The sequence below is a fragment of the Patiria miniata genome, unplaced genomic scaffold, assembly GCF_015706575.1.
Source record: "Patiria miniata isolate m_02_andy unplaced genomic scaffold, ASM1570657v1 HiC_scaffold_3, whole genome shotgun sequence".
Classification (NCBI taxonomy): Eukaryota; Metazoa; Echinodermata; class Asteroidea; order Valvatida; family Asterinidae; genus Patiria; species Patiria miniata.
In genome coordinates this window covers 16,341,758-16,364,129 of record NW_024037069.1, presented here as the reverse complement: position 1 = coordinate 16,364,129, position 22,372 = coordinate 16,341,758, and the positions used below count along the sequence as shown (strand labels likewise).

General features: G+C 41.3%; 1 pseudogene; it reads left to right on the top strand.

Annotated features, from left to right (window-relative positions):
- Positions 1-758: 758 nt before the first annotated feature.
- On the top strand, positions 759-21,839 carry LOC119736508 (annotated as a pseudogene).
- Positions 21,840-22,372: the final 533 nt, after the last annotated feature.

The following is a 22,372-nucleotide window of genomic DNA, read 5'->3' as shown; positions in this document are numbered from 1 at the left end:
TGATGACGTCACTCATTTATGATGACGGCCTTTGTTTACGTTTAGTTTGATCAAGATTTGAGAATTTAAAATGTCAAAAGTGGCTTGTAAAAAAATTCTGTGCAAAGTCTACGGGATTTGGGATAGAAGAAAACGAAGAAAAAGAAAGAAAGAAAAATCAGATCAAAAACAAAGACTTTTTCATACATTTAAGGACAAGCAAAAAGAATATATAAATAAATAGATATTGTTTTTTAAGTCAATACGGTTGCTTGGTTGTCGGGTTTATATTTCATTTTCAGTTGAAGAATTACTTATGAGAACGTCAGGGTGTTCAAGATGCATGTTATGGGGGCAATGACATCTGTAGTAATTCCATCTTTTAATGATAAATTTTTCGAGACTACTTTGGTGAAAACAGCATGTTTCCCTCATGTGGGTCTTTTTGTAAATGAAGGGTCCAGATTGAGGTATTTTGCTACCCCTTAACCTCTGAATTTATTTACTTTGCTATTCATAATCATTCTTGGTTATAATGACATCATTCTGTGACTTTATATGGATGTTTGAAGATTTAAATATCGCCATATCTCACGAAGACAACATGCTACATTCAAATTCTTTTTTGAAAAGAAAATTTAGAATTCATAGTCCGGTTTTTAGGGAGGGGGAAAATGGATGCAGAATATATCTTTGTTTTCATGTGTGACAGGCACAAAGCTCTAGTTAGTTTGTTTGTTTTTTACTGTTGGTTTTTATTTCTTCGCGTACCCATAATTATGTGCACCCTGTGTATACAGACATGTTGGGCCGCCCTCAACTTTGCTGGTGATGCTGAAGCCGGTGATTTTTGCAGTGCCATCGAAGTTAAGCTAAGGGCCAAGCGTAAGCGTGAAGGAGGTGAGTGAACCATCTCTAGATGAAGACGATGTCTGATTCGCGAGAGCTCAATGAAGTGGGAGGGTAAACCGTATGCCCATACTGGCTCGCGTGTGTATGACTGATTCTATTTTCAACAAAGTGGTAAATAGCGTCTTAAAGTGAGTCCCATGTACCTTTGGCAATGCATTCATGAGACTCTTCACAGTCATGTGGTTGCGAAGGGCGATTTCTATAAAGGTTACGTAACACTTTATTTTGAATGAAACTTCATGAACACAGACATGTTCTCGTTGGCAAGTGCAATCTTTGAAAATTAATTTCTCCAGTTTGGAAGACCGTATCTTCATGCAACTTGCAGGATTTATTTCCCCTTATAATGATCCAAGTATGTGCTAAAAATTGTGATATGTTTATTACTTTTCGTTGAAATAGGAAAAATAGGCCTGGCTACGTACATTTTTGAAAGTTGTAACACTGGCGTTTGCAATATCTTTCAATCTTTTCAAGCCTCACGAATATTAATTAGGTTCCTATCCATTTGGAGAAAAGCCTCCTTCACGAGTTATTAATTGATAAATATCGCCCTTTTTGCCGGCTTCCATTGGTCGATACCGAGACCCGCGCCAAATATGCTAATCTTCCATACGTTAGTGTGTTGCTTGGCCGAAATCGGTCAACCGTAGCGCCTAAGGCGCTTTGCTGAACAATGCACGTGGGTTGGGTCGGCAGAAAATCCTCGTCGAAATTTTCCATGGAGATAGTTGTACACTGTAAAAACTGAAGTGTTGAAGTTTAACATTTTCGAAGTGTTATTACTACCAAAACAACATTTCAAATGTTGCAAAAGGTTATTCCAGCTCTTATTCTCGCAATAATGTATTAGGCGACTGGGCAATTTGATTGGACACTGAGTTCAGCACTAGATCATTTTCCGTCCAAGCTCTATCGACCAACATCGCCGACCATCATGATTTAACCAGTTGAGTACATGTGAGATTTTTTATACTGAGATGTTATCATAGGAACACTGCACATTTTGATGTTAATACTACTTTTATATCGTACGAAATTGACGGAGAATTTTAGACCTTAGTCCTAACAGATGGGTATCACTATACATTGTACGTATACGTACATGTACATACGTGCATTTGATTTGCGTGATGTATCGATACATGTTTAAGTACGTATTTTACAATCGACAGAAGCATGACCACTCTTTAATCTTTACAATCTCAGTAATGTGTACATGAATTTCCATATAAGGGCTATGTATCGATACATCACGCAAAATCAAATGCACGTAGAACGTACGTACATGTATAGCAACACTTCTCTGTTAGGTGTAGGGTCTTAAATTATCCGTCAATTTCGTACGATGTAAAAGCAGTATTAACATAAAAATATGCAGCGTTCCTACGATAATATCTCAGTATAAAAAAAATCACTCAACTGGTTATATCGGGATGGACGGCGATGTTGGTCGATGTAGGACAAAAAGTTATGAAGAACGCAACGCCATATTGGAGCCCTTACTATCAATGACATTCTCTGTTTTTATTGGTCTTTTTGCGTGCATTTGAAGGATGAGTTTTTTGACATTACAATAGCTTAAAGTAACACATTTAAAGGGTAACAAGTTGTTTCAACAGTTTCAAAGGTTTGGATATAAACACCTGGCAATGGGTAAAGGGGTAACTGAATAGTTGTTTTAACATTTTAAAAGGGTCAGATACAACACTTTCGTATACTTTTCTAACATTTTTAAAGTGCTAGATCCCAACACTTTTTTTAACACTTGGAAAAGTGTTGCAAAAGAGACTGACACTTTTGTAACTTTCTAAAAGTGTTGGAATTCGTAACACTTTGGAAAGTGTTGAATCAACTTTTAAAGTGTGGTCACTGACTGAACACCATGCAAGTGTTGAGCTTATCATTTATAAAGTTGGATTTAACACTTCAGTTTTTAGAGTGTAGTTGTAACACTAGCTTTTGCAACAACAGATTAAGCTGAAATTCGGAAGGGTTCAACTACTCGTGAAATAACAATTTGGAGAAATTCTTAGAAATTGATATAAATATTAAATACATAGATTTGGCAAAGTTTTCGAACGATTTCTTCCAGACTTGAAGGTCAGCTATACCAGTAAACAGTATTGACATTTCGGCATTGATGACGGCGATTTTTTTTCAATTACATGAAGTTTAGAATTTCTTCTTCCGTTATAATTTAACATTTCAATCATACTGAGCATATTTTCTGAAAAACACAACGTTCAAAATGCCATTTTTGTGGTGTATGAATTTCACTGCTCTGCTATACTAAGTTTGAATCGGATTTAGCTTTCCTTAATAACGGCAGACGCTTTGCCTTAGCAACCACATGACTGTTCAAGTGGTCTCCTCCAACTCTCCATATGTTGCCCTTGGAAGGCCGGCTGGGTCAAAAGGTAAAGTCTGTCACGAGTCAAGTGACCCATCAAGGTTGCGTTTATCTCCGGTTTTCTTTATAGCTCGAAAAGATTGAAATACTTATATTCCCATGGGTGGGATGGCAGTCCATCTTAGTTGCCTCCCATTTTATGCTGACCGGCACCCACTCCTTGGTGGGGAGAGGCAAGTTGGAGTAAAGTGGCTTGCCCAAGGACACGCCAATAGCTTGATTTGAGCTCCTGCCCTTTAATCATGAGTCATGAACCGTAACCACTAGAACAGATCAATGTATAAAATGCATACGGGTGTGAATCAATGTGTGAAATGCAGAGCCTGGTTCAAACATTTCAGAAGGGGTGGTTTGGAAAAAATCAAATTTATTTTCGAATAATTTCGTATTGAAATAGAAATAATTACATTTAATTAAATTAATCTCATTAAATCAAGTAGAATCTGTGGGTGAGGTGTTATAAAACAAACATTAACTCGTGGTACAGTTAAACCAGCCTCAGCTCAGTGATCCATGGAGCATTCGATTTTCCCGATGCTTTTGCAAGGGAAAAATAGAATTCACCACTAAAGTGGATCACCTCCGGAGGCTAGTTTTACTATACCCTTCGAAGCAGTAAGTATTTGTACAATAATGAATACATTTAATTATGTTATTGAGTAAAATGCAAGTTATCTTGTCAATTTCAGGCACAAAAAAACGCCGCGCTCCAGAAGCAGCAGTCCGGAATCGACCCAAACATGCCCCTCCAGTGCCAACCCAAAGTGAGTTTCTTATTCCAAGCTCTTTTTAGCAAGATGCAACTAAAAGAATGCCAAGATCGCGCTTATGCGATCGCTTGGCTAATGGCTAATGTGCAAACTCCCCGACCCGAAACCGACCCGGCCCCAAACCAACCGGTCGGTTTGTCCATCTTTTTAGTCGGGTGGGGTCGGTTTCGGTTTTGCGTTTGCGATTTTCGGGTCGGGTCGGGTCGGGTCGGCTAAGCCATTTTGGAAAAACACGAAATAAACCGAAATGAACCGAAAAGAATTGAAATTTACATGGTGCACTATTTAGTGCAGAGTCACTGCGTCAGGTGCGACTAAAAATGGTTTGCGGTCTGTCTCGATACGCGAAGCGGGTCAGTTCAAGCGCAAAAAGCAGACATATTTGCCGAAGCCAGATATTCGGGTTTTTTTCGGGTCGGTTCGGTTTCGGGTCGGTTTTGGTCGGTTTTCTTTGAATTGTTGTCGGGTCGGGTCGGGTCGGTTTTAGGTAGTCCTGTTCGGTTTCGGTTCGGATTCCGTTTATAAAATAAATGTCTCGGGTCGGTTTGGCCTCGTCAACCCGACCCCATACAGCGATGTTAATTAACATCGCACTTTCCAAGCAATACGGTGTTAGGTCAATTCGTCCCTTTGTGTGACAGGATGAAAAAAAATTGTTCTCCATGAATTTGGTTTATACGAGAAACCTTTTATTTAAGTGTCTGCGTGATGCTGGTATAATTTTGTTTGATCATGTGTCCTTTGTCTATGGTACGATTATTTGTATTTTTTTTATCACTGTTTAAGGAAATGACGAATTTTGTGTGGTAACTGGTTATATACTTACATCGTCCTAACAATATACAACTGCATGTAGGTCCAAAACCGCACCAACGAACTCCCAACTCGGGGCGAGGGAGTGAGTTGGTCTTGGACCAAGACGTCAGTGATCAAGAGCGATAGTTGCAATGTTATGTAGCGTAAACGTTGGGCAAAATTGGAAAATGTTGGTTACAATTTTAGCCAACTTTTTTAACCAACCAAATTTAAACCAGCGTTTTGAGAGTGCGGTTAAAGTTTTCAAACGTCGTGGGTAAACTTCTCAAACGTCGTGGTTCATCGTTGGGTATTATTTTAACCAACTGTTGGGCTGTTGACCTGGTAAACAACAGTTGGTTAAAATTAGTCATTTTACCCAACGCTGATTAGACTTCGGTAAATTTAACCATCGTTGGTTAAAATGAACAAAAAAGCACCATAGGCTGAGTGCAATATGGACCGTATGCTATATTGGATAATAGTACACTGTTGTTGCCATGGATCGACCAATCAGGATTGAGGGCTCAAATTTGCTATCGTATTATCAGTGGGGTTCATCACTGATGGATCCTCGTTCACAGTTCCATCGGTACAATTACAATAAGTTGTACTACAAGAATTATTCCTTAATAACTGCATTGTCTGGAGTTCTGATAACGTAATGTGATTTCATTGCGTGGGCTGGTTTGAAACGCCACCCCACAGCCAGAAACCATGTCGCGATTGTTGAAAATTCACTTCCTCGCAATTTGATTCAATCCTTTGTGCAGTTAACATCCAGCCATCTCCGACAATTAACACCACCACCATCACCAGTAAGAAGGAAAATAAGAAAGAAAAAGGGAAGAAAGCAAGGCTCAACAAGGCTGACATTTCTACGCCCATTAATTTTACGTAAGTGGCTCTGCCAACTGATGGAATTTATCGATTATGTGCACAATTAGTGCCCAATGAACGGTTAGAAAGGGCGAGTAATTAATTAAGCCTAGTTTCCATCATTGGCCTAAGAAACTCACTGGGAAAGGCAAACAGGACCCAAACTGCAACGCAGACATATGGAAACATTTTATCCGAAAGAGTCGCCGACAACTCAGACAGACGCAAACTACGTGGCAGATAGACGATCGGTGCTGACGGTTCCGCGTATTGTCTGCGCAGTCTGCGTAAGCTTAATTTCGATATGGACACCGGGCTTTAAGTTGGACCCTCTAACACACTGCCAGTGTGTGCCTGGTGCTCATGCATAGACACTTCATCACGTATGTGCAGTCACATGCTCAAACCAGTGCACAAATGCCCAAATCTGTGACATAAACATGCAATTTCAAGATAAGTGTTTGATAACATTTTCCATAAAATTGTAAGATTATTTCAAATGTAAATCACAAATCCGACAAAATAATGTAGATGTATATATTACTTCTTTTTCTCTTTAGTCATGTCGCCCATTGTGGATGGGCCCCAGAAACGGGTTTGGATGTAAGTAGAACTTGAGTTTTTTTTTTTTATATTTGTGATTTTTTTTTCACCATTAATTGACTTTTTGATCTTTTATTTTGCCGCCAAAACAAAAAAAGGTCACGTTTGTTTTTGGCATTCCTGTCACTGTCTTTCCCGTCACTGAGCCGATGCGACAGACAAACAGACAAAGAAACCAACACACTGACACACTGATGCATTCCTGAAAAGGTAAAATCGAACAGTTTCTGCCCAATTTCATTTTGAATGTCACCTTGTGTACGTCACTTCATTGTGAACCTTAAAATGAGCTGCACAGGCCGTTGGCTCACCCAGTCTAGAGAGTGCACCGTACTCGGCTTGGCTTTGTTTTTATGCAAAGAAGTGTGACATCACACAGGGTCGCTTCAAATAGTGATGTGTCCACAGTGTTTCGCCATATAGCCATATGAATACCCAATTTCAACCCAATTACATTGAAAATATAACAAAAGGAACAACAAAATTGGATAAGTGCGTCAGTCAAGTGGCTAGATCACATTTTTGACAAGATCGTGAACGACTGGTCCAAAGCACCGAACTTGGCAGAAAGATTCATATAGGCCTAGCTCCGAAAAAGATATTTAGAAGGGGGTGACACCTGCCTTACTTCAAAAAGGTTAATGGGTCTAGAACAAACGTTAGTGAATGTTGCTTTGAATTTTTGACCCCCAGTATAAAGTGATGGACCCAGACCTCCAGAACTGGTTGGAAAACCTCGGTCTAGATGAAAGCCAAATCCAGGACGAGAAAAACGTGGAATTCATCAATAAGTTTGTAGATGAACATGGAGGAATAAATGCAATTAAAGATGAAGTGGCTCGTAAGTAAATGCATACAGTCTGGGTTTTCATCAACTTCAGACAGTTCACGAAGTATGGTATAGCACAAAATTGACTTTAAGGCTGAACCAGGGGAACTACTTTCCCTTGAAAATAATCTAAACAATTATTATATTTAGCTAAGATGGCAGTTAACCCCACTTCACTATTAAATGCAGTGATGGAGTGTGAGGCAGGTTTTTGGTTTTCTCAAATCAGTGTGTACTGCACTGGATGCTCTGAAAATGTTTGCTAATTCTGTGAGATGATTCAAAGGGTTTGGAATGGTGCTGCCCCTTTTTATAAATGCAGACCTGTGCTCCTGTAAAGTAACGTGTTTTCAGGCCTTGCTTTAAGTTGCTTATAACAAATAGGAACCTTACATGTGTAACTTTTCTTGTAGACCTCAAATCTGTGGTAAATGCTTTCTTTTGTTTTTCCTATTCCTCAAGAGAGGTCAAGAATGCCTGCCCCTCCACCCCCGCCCCCGTCTCCTGGCACTGCTGCTCCGCCTCCCCCACCAGGCAACCGTGTTGCTCTCCTACCACCTCCCCCAAGCCATGGTCCAGCACCCAAACTCCCACCCTCATCCCGCCGTGGGGCACCGACCCCACCCTCGCGCGCTCTGCCCCCGACGCCCCCTTCCATGGCCCCACCCAGCATGCACTCCCGGCCAATGGCAGCCCCGGCTCCTCCACTCCCGACCCCATCTCAAGGGGGTGGACCTCTAACCTCTCCACCACCGCCACTGCCAGCTGTTGGAGCCGCTCCGCCCCCTCCCCCCATCAGAGTGGAAGGGGGAAGAGGCCGTATGGGACTCTTAGATGACATCCACAAGGGTGTTGCCTTTAAGCGTGTGGATCCAGATGACCGACCAGCCCCAGCCAGCAGTGGACGTGGAGCGCTTCTGGATCAGATAAGGGGAGGAAAAGTCCTCAAAAAGGTAAGAAAATTCCAGTTTTTTTCAGTAGATATCAATAAGGCCCAAAAAGTCTCTGGTTTCTGGTATGGATGTTGCCCCAAAAGTGGTGCGGAGACGCGGCTTTTTTTTTTCTTTACTTTTTTTATTCAAATGTCGGCCGATGACTGCAATTAATGGTGCCAGACTAAATTTAGTGCAAAATGCATGGGAGTCCAGAGAGGCCACATAAAGCTTATACTCGATCGAAACTCCATCTAAAACACGATTGTGCAGCAGCAGGATTCCAGTCAAACCAGTGAGTTTGGTGGTTTGAGACATCACCTTACATTGAAAAAAAAAAAAAATTTGACGACGTGCATGGCTACGGCGACGCGCGCGCATACCAGAAACTGGAGACTTTTTTTTTTGGCCTAAAGTCGGTTGTTGTTCCAAGACAATGACAAAAAACAATAACAAAAGTGTATAATAATTATGTCCATTACAGAGGAACAATAACATGCCTTCAGGTGTAACATGAAATTCAGAATCTGTGTTATCATGGTTGGTTAAATGACTAAACAATTATATTGCTCACATACATCGTCAATCATAAGGCTTATACTCACTGTTGCTGAAAGAGCTTCTATAACGCTCGTTTGTTAAGCTGTCTTTCAATATTAGTACATTTGGTTCTCCAGTGTTTATTAGCTGCATATTTAGGACTGTACAATATGCTTTAATCGGCAGTTGGCACAATAAGCAGCTTTTATATACAATGCTATGTCATGTAGTATATATTAAAGTGGTAGGCCGATATTAGCACTCTCGTGATGGTAACATATCAATCATCGACATGCTTGTGCTTGTTGTAGGTGGATATGTCCGACCGGGAGGCAGAAGTGGCCCCCAGCGTTTCTCAGGATGACCTAGGGGCTTCACTGCTCAATGCTCTACGGATCAGAAACTGTGTCATCCACTCTGGTAATGCATGTTTTCACGGTGGGCCCTTCTCGGTTCATATCAGGGACAAATTTGGTGCAGAATCATTATCTTTGTCTAGCCTACAGAGGTTCAAAAATGGACAACTGCTTTTCTGCAACCAGAAATACAGATTGAACGTTTTGCTAAATGGATTTTCTACCTTTCTGCTTTTCTGCTACCAGAAAAGAAGATTTCTTTTACACATAGCGCTTCAAAAGTGGGCGAGTGCTTTTTCGCTTTACAACTACTAGAAAAGCCGACTGAACATGTCGTACAGGTCAATTTTTTTCTTTTCTGCTTTTAGAGAGGGTATACTTTTGAACCTCTCTACTTTGTCTACATGGAAGCAGCTCTGCTTTTTGTCCCATTGCGAGAAATTACGGGGACTTTGTTCAGAATCCTCAATCCTGCAATCATTGAGAAATTGTTCCATGTTAAAAACCTTGAAAAATATGTTTATATGGGTAATGTTCTTAAAGCTCTAATCCTAGAGTCTACAGCATTCCCTAAACGTACATTGCGATACGTCAGACGATCAGACGATTTCCGTGGACAATTAAAGGGGGTTTAATTTAAGCCGTTCGGAAATTAGTGCCCGTTGATGAGTTGACGACCAACCATTGCGAAGCTCAGCACAAGGGGGATACAAAAGTTTAAAGACACGGAGGTAACAACAAAAGAATCAACAACAATGAATGAGAATGTTTTTCTTCGCACCGATTTGGTATTTGTATAATTTTTTACTATTTATCGCTTAATCATCGAACTCATGGATACTTGAATTATCAAACAGCCTTAATAACGAATTAAACGAAAAGGAGAATTAAGGATCTTTAGCCTAGTTAAGGTAAAGATGAGCTTGAGCCTGTCGCGATTTTGGGATGGTGTCAAGTCGATATATTAGGAATACAAAGCTTTCATGTTTCCGCAATCAATTTAATGCGGGGAAGACTAACCATCATCGTTGAGAGAATATCTTTTACCGGTAATTGAGGAGAAACCATCATGGCTATAGGAGGATTTTTTTTACAAGGGATATGGAGGAGACTAACCATCAAGGCTAGGAGGACATTTTCAGAGGGAGTATGTAGAAGACTCAACATCAAGGCTAGGAGGATATAAACATCATAGTGAAGCGACATTTTTATATACATCGAATGTGAAACGACATTAATTATTGTATCCCCCCCCCCTCCCTCGTGCCGAGCTTGGCAATGATTGGATCTTAAACTCGTCGTCAGTTCATCATCACAGGCAATTTTCCGGACGGTTCAAACCGCAACTCCCGTTGTCCACGGAAATCGTCTGATTGTCTGACGTATCGCAAGGTACGTTTATGGAATGCTGTGGACTGTATAAGTTTAAAGCTTTACAAAAACAAAAAGGCGTGTCTATAGTAATATTGGGAAATAAGTACACGTCTTACAACAATGCACATGACATCTGTAATGTTGATTCACTAAATGACAGAAGGAAAAAGTACTGTCGCAAATTTACCGTCGGAGTTCTGGAAAATGTGATAACCATGTCACTGTTCCCTCCCTAATGCCTTGTGCGTCATGGCATGTCATTACGTAGGTTACTCTTAGGGACGGATCCAGGATATTTTTGCAGGGGAGGGGGGTTTCATCAGCAAATTTTTTTAAAATGTAGACAGGGTTTTTCTCTGGACACTTGGCCTCCGAAAATCAATAGGTGGGGTGGGGGGGGGGGGGGGCTCGTACCATACTTTCAATTGGGTCGCTATTCAAGTCCGACGATTATTAACACTACATTACAGAATACTGTACAAATACCCACTTACAAAGCTGGCTCTGTCCGTATTTTGTGCACAGGCAGACATTATTACCAGTATATTTTTGTTTGGGTGTCAGAGCGGGAGGGGGGGGGGGGGTTCGCATTATTTAAAATGAATTTCTATTAAAAAATGAAACAATTTGACAGATCTGAGGTTTTTTTTACCCCCCCCCCCTCCGCGTCTGACTCTAAACCTGTTTACCTACACGTGTGAGGCTCACCAAACCACACGTATTACCTAGACTCTTGAAGCAACGTTTATAAAATTATGTACAGGATCTGATCGCTCTCACACCTGTGAGGTCCACTTCGTTTATACAATTATAACACTTGTAACGAGTGTGAAGGCTTACTTAAAAGGCACTTAACTGTGTGAGGTTTACTACACCTCACGTCCAATATACAAACCTATATACAAGTCATATATTAGCCTCACACTCCTGTGAGGTAGTCTGTTTCTCTCACAATGGAAATCAACATCTTTGGATATTTTGTCTTTCTTTGTATAAAAAAACACAAACACTTTGCAAAACTGCAATAACTTCAATAAAAACTTTGAATTTCTTTGTTAACGTTTTCAATAGAATCTTTTTATATACTTAATATTTTCATTTCTCAAAATATTGTGCACCGCAACTAATTTGGCATCGGGGTCAAAGCTACTTGGAGGTTTGTGCTGTACAACAGACATGTCGTCGTACCTTTCTGCACACATGTTCCGACATTAATCATGGCTGTGATTGGTCAAAACACTGGCGCTTAACCCCCCCCCCCCAAAAAAAAAGTCTCCGGTTTCTGGTATGGAGCTTGCCCCCAAAGTGGTGCGGCGACGCGGCTTTTTTTTTTTTTTGACTTTTTTTCCTCATCAAATGTCGGCTGATGACTGCAAATGAAGGCCGACTAAATTTAGTGCAAAATGTATGGGAGCCCAGAGTGGCTACATAAAGCTTATTCTCGATCGTAACCCCATCAAAAAAACACGTTAAAATTGTGCAGCAGCAGGATTCCAGTCAAACCAGTGAGTTTGGCGCTTTTGAGACATCATCTTATATACATTGGGAAAAAAACGTTTTAATTGTGCCGACGCCCATGGCTATACGGCGACGCGCGCGCATACCAGAAACCGGAGACTTTGGGGGGGGGGGGCCTTAACGGATCTGTCTGTTTCTCTGCTTGTAGGGGTTCACTTATTGTGCCTCTCCTGAAACTAATGCATTTTCTTCTTCTTTTCTTCACCTCCCATCTCCCATGCAGAAGACAGTGATGACGATTCTGATGATGACGACTTTGATGATGATGACGAAGAGTGGGAGTAAATTGAGGACTAAAACAAAATTGTGTGTTTACGGTAACCGACCTATACCTGGATTTTTAGGCCAAATTTCCGATCTCAAACTGTTTATTGCCACATTTGTCCAAAAAAATACGATAAAGTATTTGTTGAAAATCATACTAAATATTCAAGTTATTCAAGTGTTTTTGGTGTTATTGAATAACTAAGCAATTAAACAGGTTAATAAAACAATATACCGTTAAAGGTATCCTAAAGCAAACAAAGTAAGTATAAGAGACTGACATATTCTTCAGATGGAACACAGTTATATACATTTTCATATTTTCTATGAAAACCGCTGCAATATCGGAATCCCTATTAAAGCTATATTCCATCATTTGCAGCCATCCGAAAAAGTAACTGGCGTATTATTGTTGAAAAACATACTTGGTTGAAAGATAGTAAGGGGACTAAACTCCCTGTGAAATTAATCTTTCTGGCAAGCTATCATTTTGAAGTAATCAACGAAAGAAGGAAAATTTAAACTAGTAGTTCGTTTTGTTATTCGGCGCAGCGCGCGCAATCATTGGCACGACGCGCAGGCGCGCGCGGTTGCTATAATTCGTCGGATCAGTGCGCGACATCGCGTATAGCTGCAATTCAAAACAATTCAAAATATGATTCAGCAACTTTTGATTTAAAATTGAGATCCTAGAATGCTGTTTTTCTCGGAATATACAGCTGAAGCTGAGCCGAAACTTCATCAGGTTAGTTGTTCAGTATCCTTCATTAGATTTTGATCACTTTGTTACTTCAAACGAACAAAATGCACAAATTACAAATGATGGACTATATCTTTAAAGCTATAGTCCATCATTGGCAGCCATCCGAAAAGTAACTGGCGTAATTATTGTCGAAAAACAAACTTGGTTGAAAGATAGTAAGGGAACTAAACTCCCTGTGAAATTATTCTTTCTGGGAAGCTGTCATTTTGAAGTAATCAACGAAAGAAGGCCCTTCCAAAGGTGCGTCTTAAGACGCACCTTAAATTAGTAGTTCGTTTTGTTATTCGGCGAAGCGCGCGCAAGCATTGGCACGACGCAGGCGCGCGCGCTGTTGCTATAATTCGTCGGATCAGTGCGCGACGTCGCGTATAGCTGCAATTCAAAACAATTCATAACATGATTCAGTAACTTTTGATTTGAAATTGAGATCCTAGAATGCATTTTTTCTCGGAATATACAGCTGAAGCTTAGCTGAAACTTCATCAGGTTAGTTGTTCGGTATCCTTCATTAGAGTTTGAACACTTTTGTTGCTTCAAACGAACTATATCTAGCCATCAACACAATTCGGGGTATTATTTCGCCCTTTAATCCTAATAAGTTCTCTCCAGAGATCTCTAGTATTATTCCCAGCAATCACTTCAGCCATTTTCTCCATTTAATTCTGATCATTATCCCTGAAGACCTATTATAACTGGTTCCAGGTATACGGTGCATATCTGCATCAATACCATGATGCAGTTGGACACATGCCTTCCAATGTTGATGCCACATCAAAGTTTCCTAACGTAAATGCTAAACCTTATTTTCATCGCTCCTACTATCCGACTGTAAAGTATCTTTACCAGAAGGGTTAGATTTCTGAATACATTCAGAAACATTAATACATGTGGTCATAACATCATTGTACAAATCGGTGAAATCGTTCACATGCTCTTTACAATTCATAATTTTGTGAGATTTAAAAAAACCATGTTGTTAAAAGAAATATTTTCCAGATTTGTTTGTAAATTATGTTTATATTTTGAAAATTGTGGTTTACTTGCTTTCCTCCAGAAAACAATTTTAACTGGAACATGATCGGGGAAAAAGTGATAACATGTATCTATAATATTAAATGAAACAATGCTCTTTCCAATTGTAGAAGAGACTAAACAATTCTTGATATACTTTAGATATATGGATCAGTAAATGTATACGGCACTTGTGCTAATTCAAGATCGGTACAAATAACCATAATCATTAAATTTAAAACAACGGCATTTGGAGATGACCGGCTAAGATCTTTATTTAGATCACCTCCAAATATAACATGTACATTTATGTGAAGACCGATCCGGCTGACTGATCGGAGGATAATGACAGGAAGCTTCAACTGTCAGGAAGGCGGATCAGCAATGCACTGTGCAGAAGTCACAATACTGCACGTAGGCGGACATTGGATCAGGGGTAATTGTTCGTCTTTGTATTCGGGGCAGCGGAAACGGCAGCCCCAGGGCAACTGGACAGCTTTTTTGGGGACAACACCGCCCACCCCATCAAGAGGGGGGGGGGCCTGCCCCAACTCATCTGCCCAGCTTACCGCGGCTGGCAGATCATCCAAAATGCGGTCGAATATCAAAGAAAACTCGAACACCAAAACAGCTCATCCTGGGAGCTTGGACGTCCGAACGTTGTAAGACAGGGATTCCACTTGAAGACCTGAAAGAAGAACAACCATCGGTTCAATGGATGCCCTATATCGTATGATTCGTATCGATATTGCAGGACTCAGTGAAACAAGGCTTCCTGATGAGGGTATGCTGAATTAAACTGGAGCTGGCTACACCTTTTTTTTTCTGGTGACGAGGAAACCTACTGATGAAGCATGAATCCATGGAGTGGGGTTTGATAATTATATAAGACAAGTCTGATGGAGGACATTCCTTCCTTCCCAGTTGGAGTCAACGAGCGCCACGTAAAAACTTCGCTTCCAGTTGAACATGCAGGACAAGCCACGTAATCATTGTCAGCGCCATATATGCCCCCACCCTCATAGCTCGGATGATGCGAAGGAGCAGTTTTATGAGGAAATGTAACAATGGTCTGCTCCTCCTGGCAAATTGTGCTGAGCACATGCTGAGCATTATACCAACACTGTCTTCCATCAAGCTGACAAGTACAAAACAGGCTGAATGCAACCAAGATCCAAACAGCAGCACCTGATAGATTATATTATTGTCAGGCAGAGAGATATCCAAGATGTATTATACTCCGAGTCACTCGTACAATGCGTGGTGCAGATTACTGGATGGACCACAGACTGGTGAGATCAATCCTTTCGCTACACATTGCTCCTACTCAGTGCAAATGTCCAAAAGCCATCAGTGCATCCTTCAAGAAGGCCAGATTGAGACACCCCTACCATTTCAACAGGGAAATTTCAGGAAGCAGTTGACGTAAACATCAAGGCATGTACACCCCAGGTGGCAAAATGACTCTAGCTCCACCTCCAAGGCAGACAAATTCAGGCATTGTAGAACAAGCTCAGAAGAGACTGAAGATCAGTGGTGGGACAGGCAGGCTGAAGAAGTACAAAAGCACGCGGACTCCAACAAGTACAAACAGTCCTTCCGTGCCCTGAACACCGTAAATGGCCCTCCATCACTGGGAATTTTTTTGTCCGGATCAATCTGAACAGGCTCATTATTGTGTCGGAAGCCAATTTACCTGAAGCCCAGTGTAGATTTCGCCAATGGCGCAGTACGGTCGATATGATATTCTCAGTGCGACAGCTATATAGGTATCGCGCAGAACTTAGACTGCGCGAACAGGCCCTTTCAATGATGGCATGACTGGACAATAATTCTCTCAAATGGTGACCAATCCGACCCATTTGAGATCTCAAACGGGTTGGAAGCAAGGCTGAGTCCTGGCACCGGTCCTCTTCAACTTGTACTTTACCTGTATCATTAAGTATGCCATGCAGGATCTAGACTCGGGGGTAAACATCCGCTACCGCTTCGACATGTAGTTCCGTCTTCGACCTGCGTCGACCAGCCAAGACGAAGTAGTCGACTGTTCTCATTCAGGAAGCGCTGACCTGCAGTTCATGATTAACAAGTTCCCAGAAGCTTCAAAGCCATTTAGCTAAAACTGAAGTTCTCTTCCAGCCAACCGCTGTCAGCAGCGCTCAAAAGCCCACCATCACCAACCCAGGCAATCAAAAAGTATATATTCAAATTATACCATGAATAAGGAGTGGTTAAATTAATATTTGACCAGTGGCAAATGGATAGAAGAGTCCATCACCCAACCAAAGCGGGTATTTAATAGCCCGCATCGGGGTCAAAAAGATGTAGTTTGAATAGCAGGCCTCTGAAACCAAACCGATGCCCGATTGAGTAGCCATATAGGGGTGAGTTATTATCTTCAGTTATTTTGATTTTTAATTTTGTGACTTAGATGGGAGTTCATCCTTATAATGCATGGTTCATCAATTATTTGTTGCATTTCTGTGAATGAAGTTTCTACATCTTGACATTTTAATGATTCAAACTTAGAGATTTACAATGATAAGTTTGGCAGTCAACGTAAATTGAATCATGATGGAACGATAAACACTGATGATCTGAATTGAACTTGCTATCCTATCTCATAGATAATGTTAATGTTACAGAACCGTTCATTTAAGAATCATTTTATTATTTTGTATTTAGCTTCCAGCTACAAATATGTTGACGTAGCTGATGTAGCAGTAAGAGTTGCGCTGAACAACATGTATAACCAGGTTAGTTCCTAAATTGTTTTGTGTGTTTATGTCACAAATAGTTTCACATACTGAACTGTACTTGATTGCTGAATTGCCAGACAATGAATTTCTTTACTTGTGCCTAAAGCAATTTGTGTCTCTGCCTCTCTGGTGTATTTTATGTACACACTTGTGTTGTTTAAAATAGGGTTCTTTCCATGTTTTGGTGTTATTAAGGACAAGGACAAATTTCTGTCTACCCAAGAAAGTATTATGTAACCTGTCACAATGCATTTGGTGAGATACCACGGGTTACAGCTGTATCGTTTGTGTGAGGATTGCTTTGGTTTCAAGCATTGAAGGTTACACACCGACTAATTTTGAATTGTACTGTGCATTGTGATGTATTAAGAGTGTGGTATTTTAAACATTTGGGGTTTTTTTTGGTTCCTAACTGCCCAGGGGCTTGTAAATTCCGACATGGGCCGTCACATTATATCCGTCGAGTTCTAATCATCAGCCCCAAATTGTCGGCCTAGCAAGGAGGTTTGTCAGCAATACAAAAATAAGAGACACTGAATAGCAGATCTGCACGTGTCGCCGTTATAAAAGTTTGTTCGAACATTTACTAACGCCTGAACAATCTGTGCGGCCGGGTGTCAAAAGTGGGATAACGGCACTTTAACTTGAACTGAACAATTTCGACGGACCCCTGGATACCCAGGATCGATAGTGCAGGACATCGTATACAACCTGCCAGCAAGAGAAGATTCCTTCCTCCATGCTGGGGTGAAGCAACAAATTGCAGAAATTGAAAACAAAAGATCGGAGGCCCACACAGGCCCCTGACTCCAAGCTGTATAAAAAAGGCTCTTTTGCAAGTAAAAAATTTTTCCCCAGAAAAATGAAACCCAGCCTATCTGTGGCTTTGTTCCCTATGCTCCTGTTAGCTGTGCCTTTCATTTAAGCAAAAAATAGCCTACACGCATTGGCAGCTGTGGCTCCCAAATTCCCATCCGAATGTTTCGTGGATTTGTCATTTTCCTCAAATTTAACCCCTGAAACATGCAGTTTCCAGATTTGTTTGATAAAGGTTTTCAATGCAATTTAACAAGATTATTTCAAGATAATGTAAATCACAAATACAACGAATATGTATCTTTTTCTTTTCAGTCATGTCGCCCACTGTGGATGGGACCCAGAAAAAGGTTTAGACGTAAGTTATACTTGAGTCTCTTTTTATTGTATTTGTGATTTTTTTTTTATCTGTTAAAGGGAAGATACAACATTTGCAAAGATCAAAAATGATCAAATTATCACGAAATATCTTACTGGATTTTTAGGGAATGACAGTCGAAAGCATCATGTAAAATCGTGGCTCCTGGTGATCTGATATTTTCAAGAAAACTTGTATTTTTCCAACGCTGGTCGGTCGACCAGCTTCGAGAAAACTGACTTTTTTCAAAAAGTGCTCCTAATTTTTCATATTTAGTTATTCCGCATTTTCTTTACAATTGATTACACACCTGTGAAGGGGTACAAGCCTTCTAGACTGATTCTCTGACCTTGCAATCCTCCAAAGTCTATAAATTGCTCCGTTTCATCTTACGTGGGGTCAGGGAACCAGACTACAAAAACATGGTTGGTTTTCTTGGATTTTCCAGCATCTCCGAACCCAAAACGTGAAGCAAGTCAGTTTAACAATATTTGCTATAACATACTTATCCTCCAAATCCATTTATTTCTGAAAATTGCAGCAAAAGCAAATGTTGTACATTCTCTTTAATTGGACTTTTTGATCTTTTGTTTTGCCACCCCCCCCCCAAAGGTTTAGATTGTTTGTACACATTGGCAGCGTGTGACCAGTTCCGGGTGTGACGTTACCTTTTCTATTCAGTATATTGAGTTCAACATTAGCCTTTTCTGGCGGACACAGTAGGAGGGCGCTATTTAAAGCAGTACAAATTGAGAAAATTCAAAAGAGTTTACTGCTCCAAATAGCATCCTCCTAGTGTCCGCCATACTTCAAAAAGGCTAATGAGTTTAGAACAAAAACTAGTGAAACTTCCTTTGAATCCTTGACCCCCAGCTGGAAGAGATGGACCAAGATGTCCAGGGCTGGTTTGAAAGCCTTGGTGTGGACGGAAGCAAATTCCAGGACAAGGAAACCATGGAAATCATCAATAATTTTATGAGGCAAAATGGAGGAATCAATGCTATAAAAGATGCAGTGGCTCGTAAGTAAAAGCCGAATGTTAGGGTCTTCAAACTACTTCAGACAGCTTGTGAAGTAAGGTGTAGCACAAAATGGACATTAAGCCTCAAACCAAGGGGAACTATTTACCCTTAAAAATAATCTGAACAGTTTTTTATTAGGTCAGATCACGGTCTTTTTTTTTTCAGCGAACCCACTCTTCACAAGTACAGGCGATCATGTTTGAGGCAGCTTTTGTTTTCTGTAATCACATTGCAATGGACGATTGAAAGGGTTTGAAATAGTGGTGCCCCTTTCTTATAAATGCATGTATGTCATCCTGCAGTAGCGTATTTTCTGGCCTTCAAGTTGCAGATAACAATGGGCACCTTGCATGCGTGTAAACTTTTCTTGTAATAATAATAACAGCTTGTTATATAGCGCTTTTAACTAAGTGCTTTACGTTATTATTACCCCTGATCAGTGGGCCTATAAAACATTCCCAATACCATCTCAGCCTCCTGGGGAGTATACAGCTCGATGCAGCCTGTTAAGCACAAGGAAGCTAATTCATTTACAATGACCATCTCTGCCCTCACAGGTACCCATTTACTCCTGGGTGGAGAGAAGCAATGAATGACAAAGTGCCTTGCCCAAGGGCACACGCACCATGATCCCAGGCTGGACTTGAACCCACAACCTGCAGCTTAACCCACAGACCACGAATCCAGTGCCCTTAACCACGAGGCCACAGCACATGTAGATCTCAGAGATACATGTACTGCTAAATGTCAAAGCCCAACTCATTTGAACATCCCTGTGAATGTTTTCATTTGTATTTTCTTATTCCTCAAGAGCAACGAACCCGAGGCATGTCTGCCCCTCCACCCCCGCCCCCATCTCGTGGCTCTGCTCCTCCGCCTCCCCCAATAGGCAACCGTGGTGCTCTCCCACCACCTCCCCCAAGCCGTGGTCCTGCACCCCCTCTCCCACACTCATCTCGTGGGCACCACCGCCACCCCCACCCTCGCGCGCTCTGCCCCCGACACCCCCCTCCATGGCCCCTCCTATGCGTCCACCCAGCATGCAGTCCTGGCCTTCGGCAGCCCCTCCACCCCCACAGCGATCTGGCGGAGGTGGACCCCCACCCCCTCCACCCCCTCCACCCCCAGCTGTTGGAGCCGCGCCGCCCCCTCCCCCTCCCCCTATTGGTGGGGGAGGACGCACAGGACTCCTAGATGATATCCACAGGGGTAATGCCTTGAACCGTGTGGATCCAAATGACCGACCAGCCCCAGCCAACAGTGGACATGGCATGCTACTGGATCAGATAAGGGGAGGAAAAGCCCTCAAAAAGGTACGAAAAGGCAGTTTGTATTAAAGTAAATATCAATACACCCCTTGCTTTCCCTAAAGTCAGCTTTTGTTACTTTAATCCAAGACAAGGGCAGAACAAAGTGCCTAATTACATGTATGTCTATCCCATCAGAACAATGAGATGCCTTCAGGTGTAACGTGTAAAAAAAAATGCAGAACCAGTGTTATCATGTGTCATTCAATTGTTGATTGAATGATTACCAAATTAGATTGCTAATACATAAATGTATCAATCACAAGGCTTACTCACTGTTCAGTGCTGAAAGAACCTCTATAATGCTTGTTTATTAAGCCGTCTTTCAAATGCATCTGGTTCTCCAATGTTTATTTCAGCTGCATATTTAGGACTGTATTTAACAGCATGCTGTAATATGCATTTAGCACAACGTGCAGCTTTGAATATACACAATGTAATATGTAGTATAGGTGCTAATGGGTTGAAGCGATATATTTAGGACTCTTGTGATGGTAAATCATTTCCATCAATCATCAACAGGTGGATATCGATCGTGAGGCAGAAGTGGCCCCCAGCGTACCTCAGGATGGCCTAGGGGCTGCACTGCTCAACGCTCTGCAGATGAGAAGCAATGCCATCAACCCTGGTAAGCAGAAACTTAGGGCCCGTCTTGATTCATATCTGGAACAAGTTCCAGACAAGTTGCAGGTAGAATCATTCACTTTGTCCAGAAAAAAGCTCTGCATTTGTCCCGGACATGTTCCGGGGAAATTTTCATTCGCAACTGCTTGACTCACCAAATCGATAACTAAATTGCGAGAAGATTGCAGGGAAAATGTTGAGAATCCTACAACTTGCGAACTAAGTCTGCAACTTGTCCGGAACTCGTCCAGGATATGAATTGAGATAAGCCCTCTAAGGCACCTGGGAACATTTATAATTACCTTTACAACGGACCTACAGAGAAAAAGCTTGCTTTATAAAGTAAATATAGAGATGGTATCAAATGTCGCGAGATGGATTCATTCAGAAGAAAACAATCATTGGAGTTTTTTTTATGTACCCAACTCCCTAGGCCTTTTTGCTAGGATGTAGCCTCAATCCTGCAAAATCCTTCGATTGGCCTCATGGAAAAATAGCGTATAGCCTCAATCCTGCAAATTCCTCCATTTTTTCTTGAATATGGTCCTTGGAGTGGTGACCACTGCCTGAATCCTGCAAAATTCTGCGGCAGTGACTGTCAATATGTTGAGGCTTGGCCAGTAACATCCTGGAGCAGTACTATATTTATGCATGGCTGAGCATAAACAACACAAGGTCCAGCTCAAGACATTGACAAAGTGCAGCCTTCGAAATCAGTATCGCACTTTTGCCATGTAACCTCAATCCTACAAATTCCTCCACTTTGGCAAAGAGGATTTTGAAGGATTCAGGGCAGTTAGGGATTTATTAATGCATTTGTCTCTCTTTTTTTCTTCTTCTCCTTCACCTCCCATCTCCCCTGCAGAAAACAGTGATGACGATTCTGAGGATGACGACTTTGATGATGATGATGAAGAGTGGGATTAAACTGAGGACTAAAAACAGAATTGCGTGTTTTCGGTAACCAATCCACCTGGATTTTTTAGGCCAAATTGCTGATTGCAAACTTTTTATTTCCACGAAATCCAATTGATGCAAGTACATAAAAATTAATTTCCTACTTACCTACCTAGATAATATGTAGGGCATTACTGTAAATAACCATTTTTTTTCTTGTCCGCATAAGCCAGGAGAGAGCATGCAATCGAGAACAATTAATCACTCAATTGCAGTCCAGTTTCAATAGTTTTCCTTGCATTTGTTAAATAATAGCCGTCCAATCATGTGGTATCTAATTCGTCGAGTCCACCACACGTCCATAACAAGTCTTTCCTTTTGTAAGTCCTTCCAGGAATCGGGGTAAAGTAAGGGGGGTTTGAACAATAAATAACAAAGGAATGCCATTGTAACAATTTAATAGAGCATGACTTGAATTGAGACGGAAATATACGGCAGCATCCCACCTATCTCAACTACAGTAGCACAGCGCAGAGCACGCCTTGCTGGCCATCGCTATAGAGCCAAAGAGCAAGTTGTCTCCGACCTCATCTGCTGGAGATTGCCTTGCCCCAACAGAGGGAGGAGACCTCTCAACTACGTTGACACTGT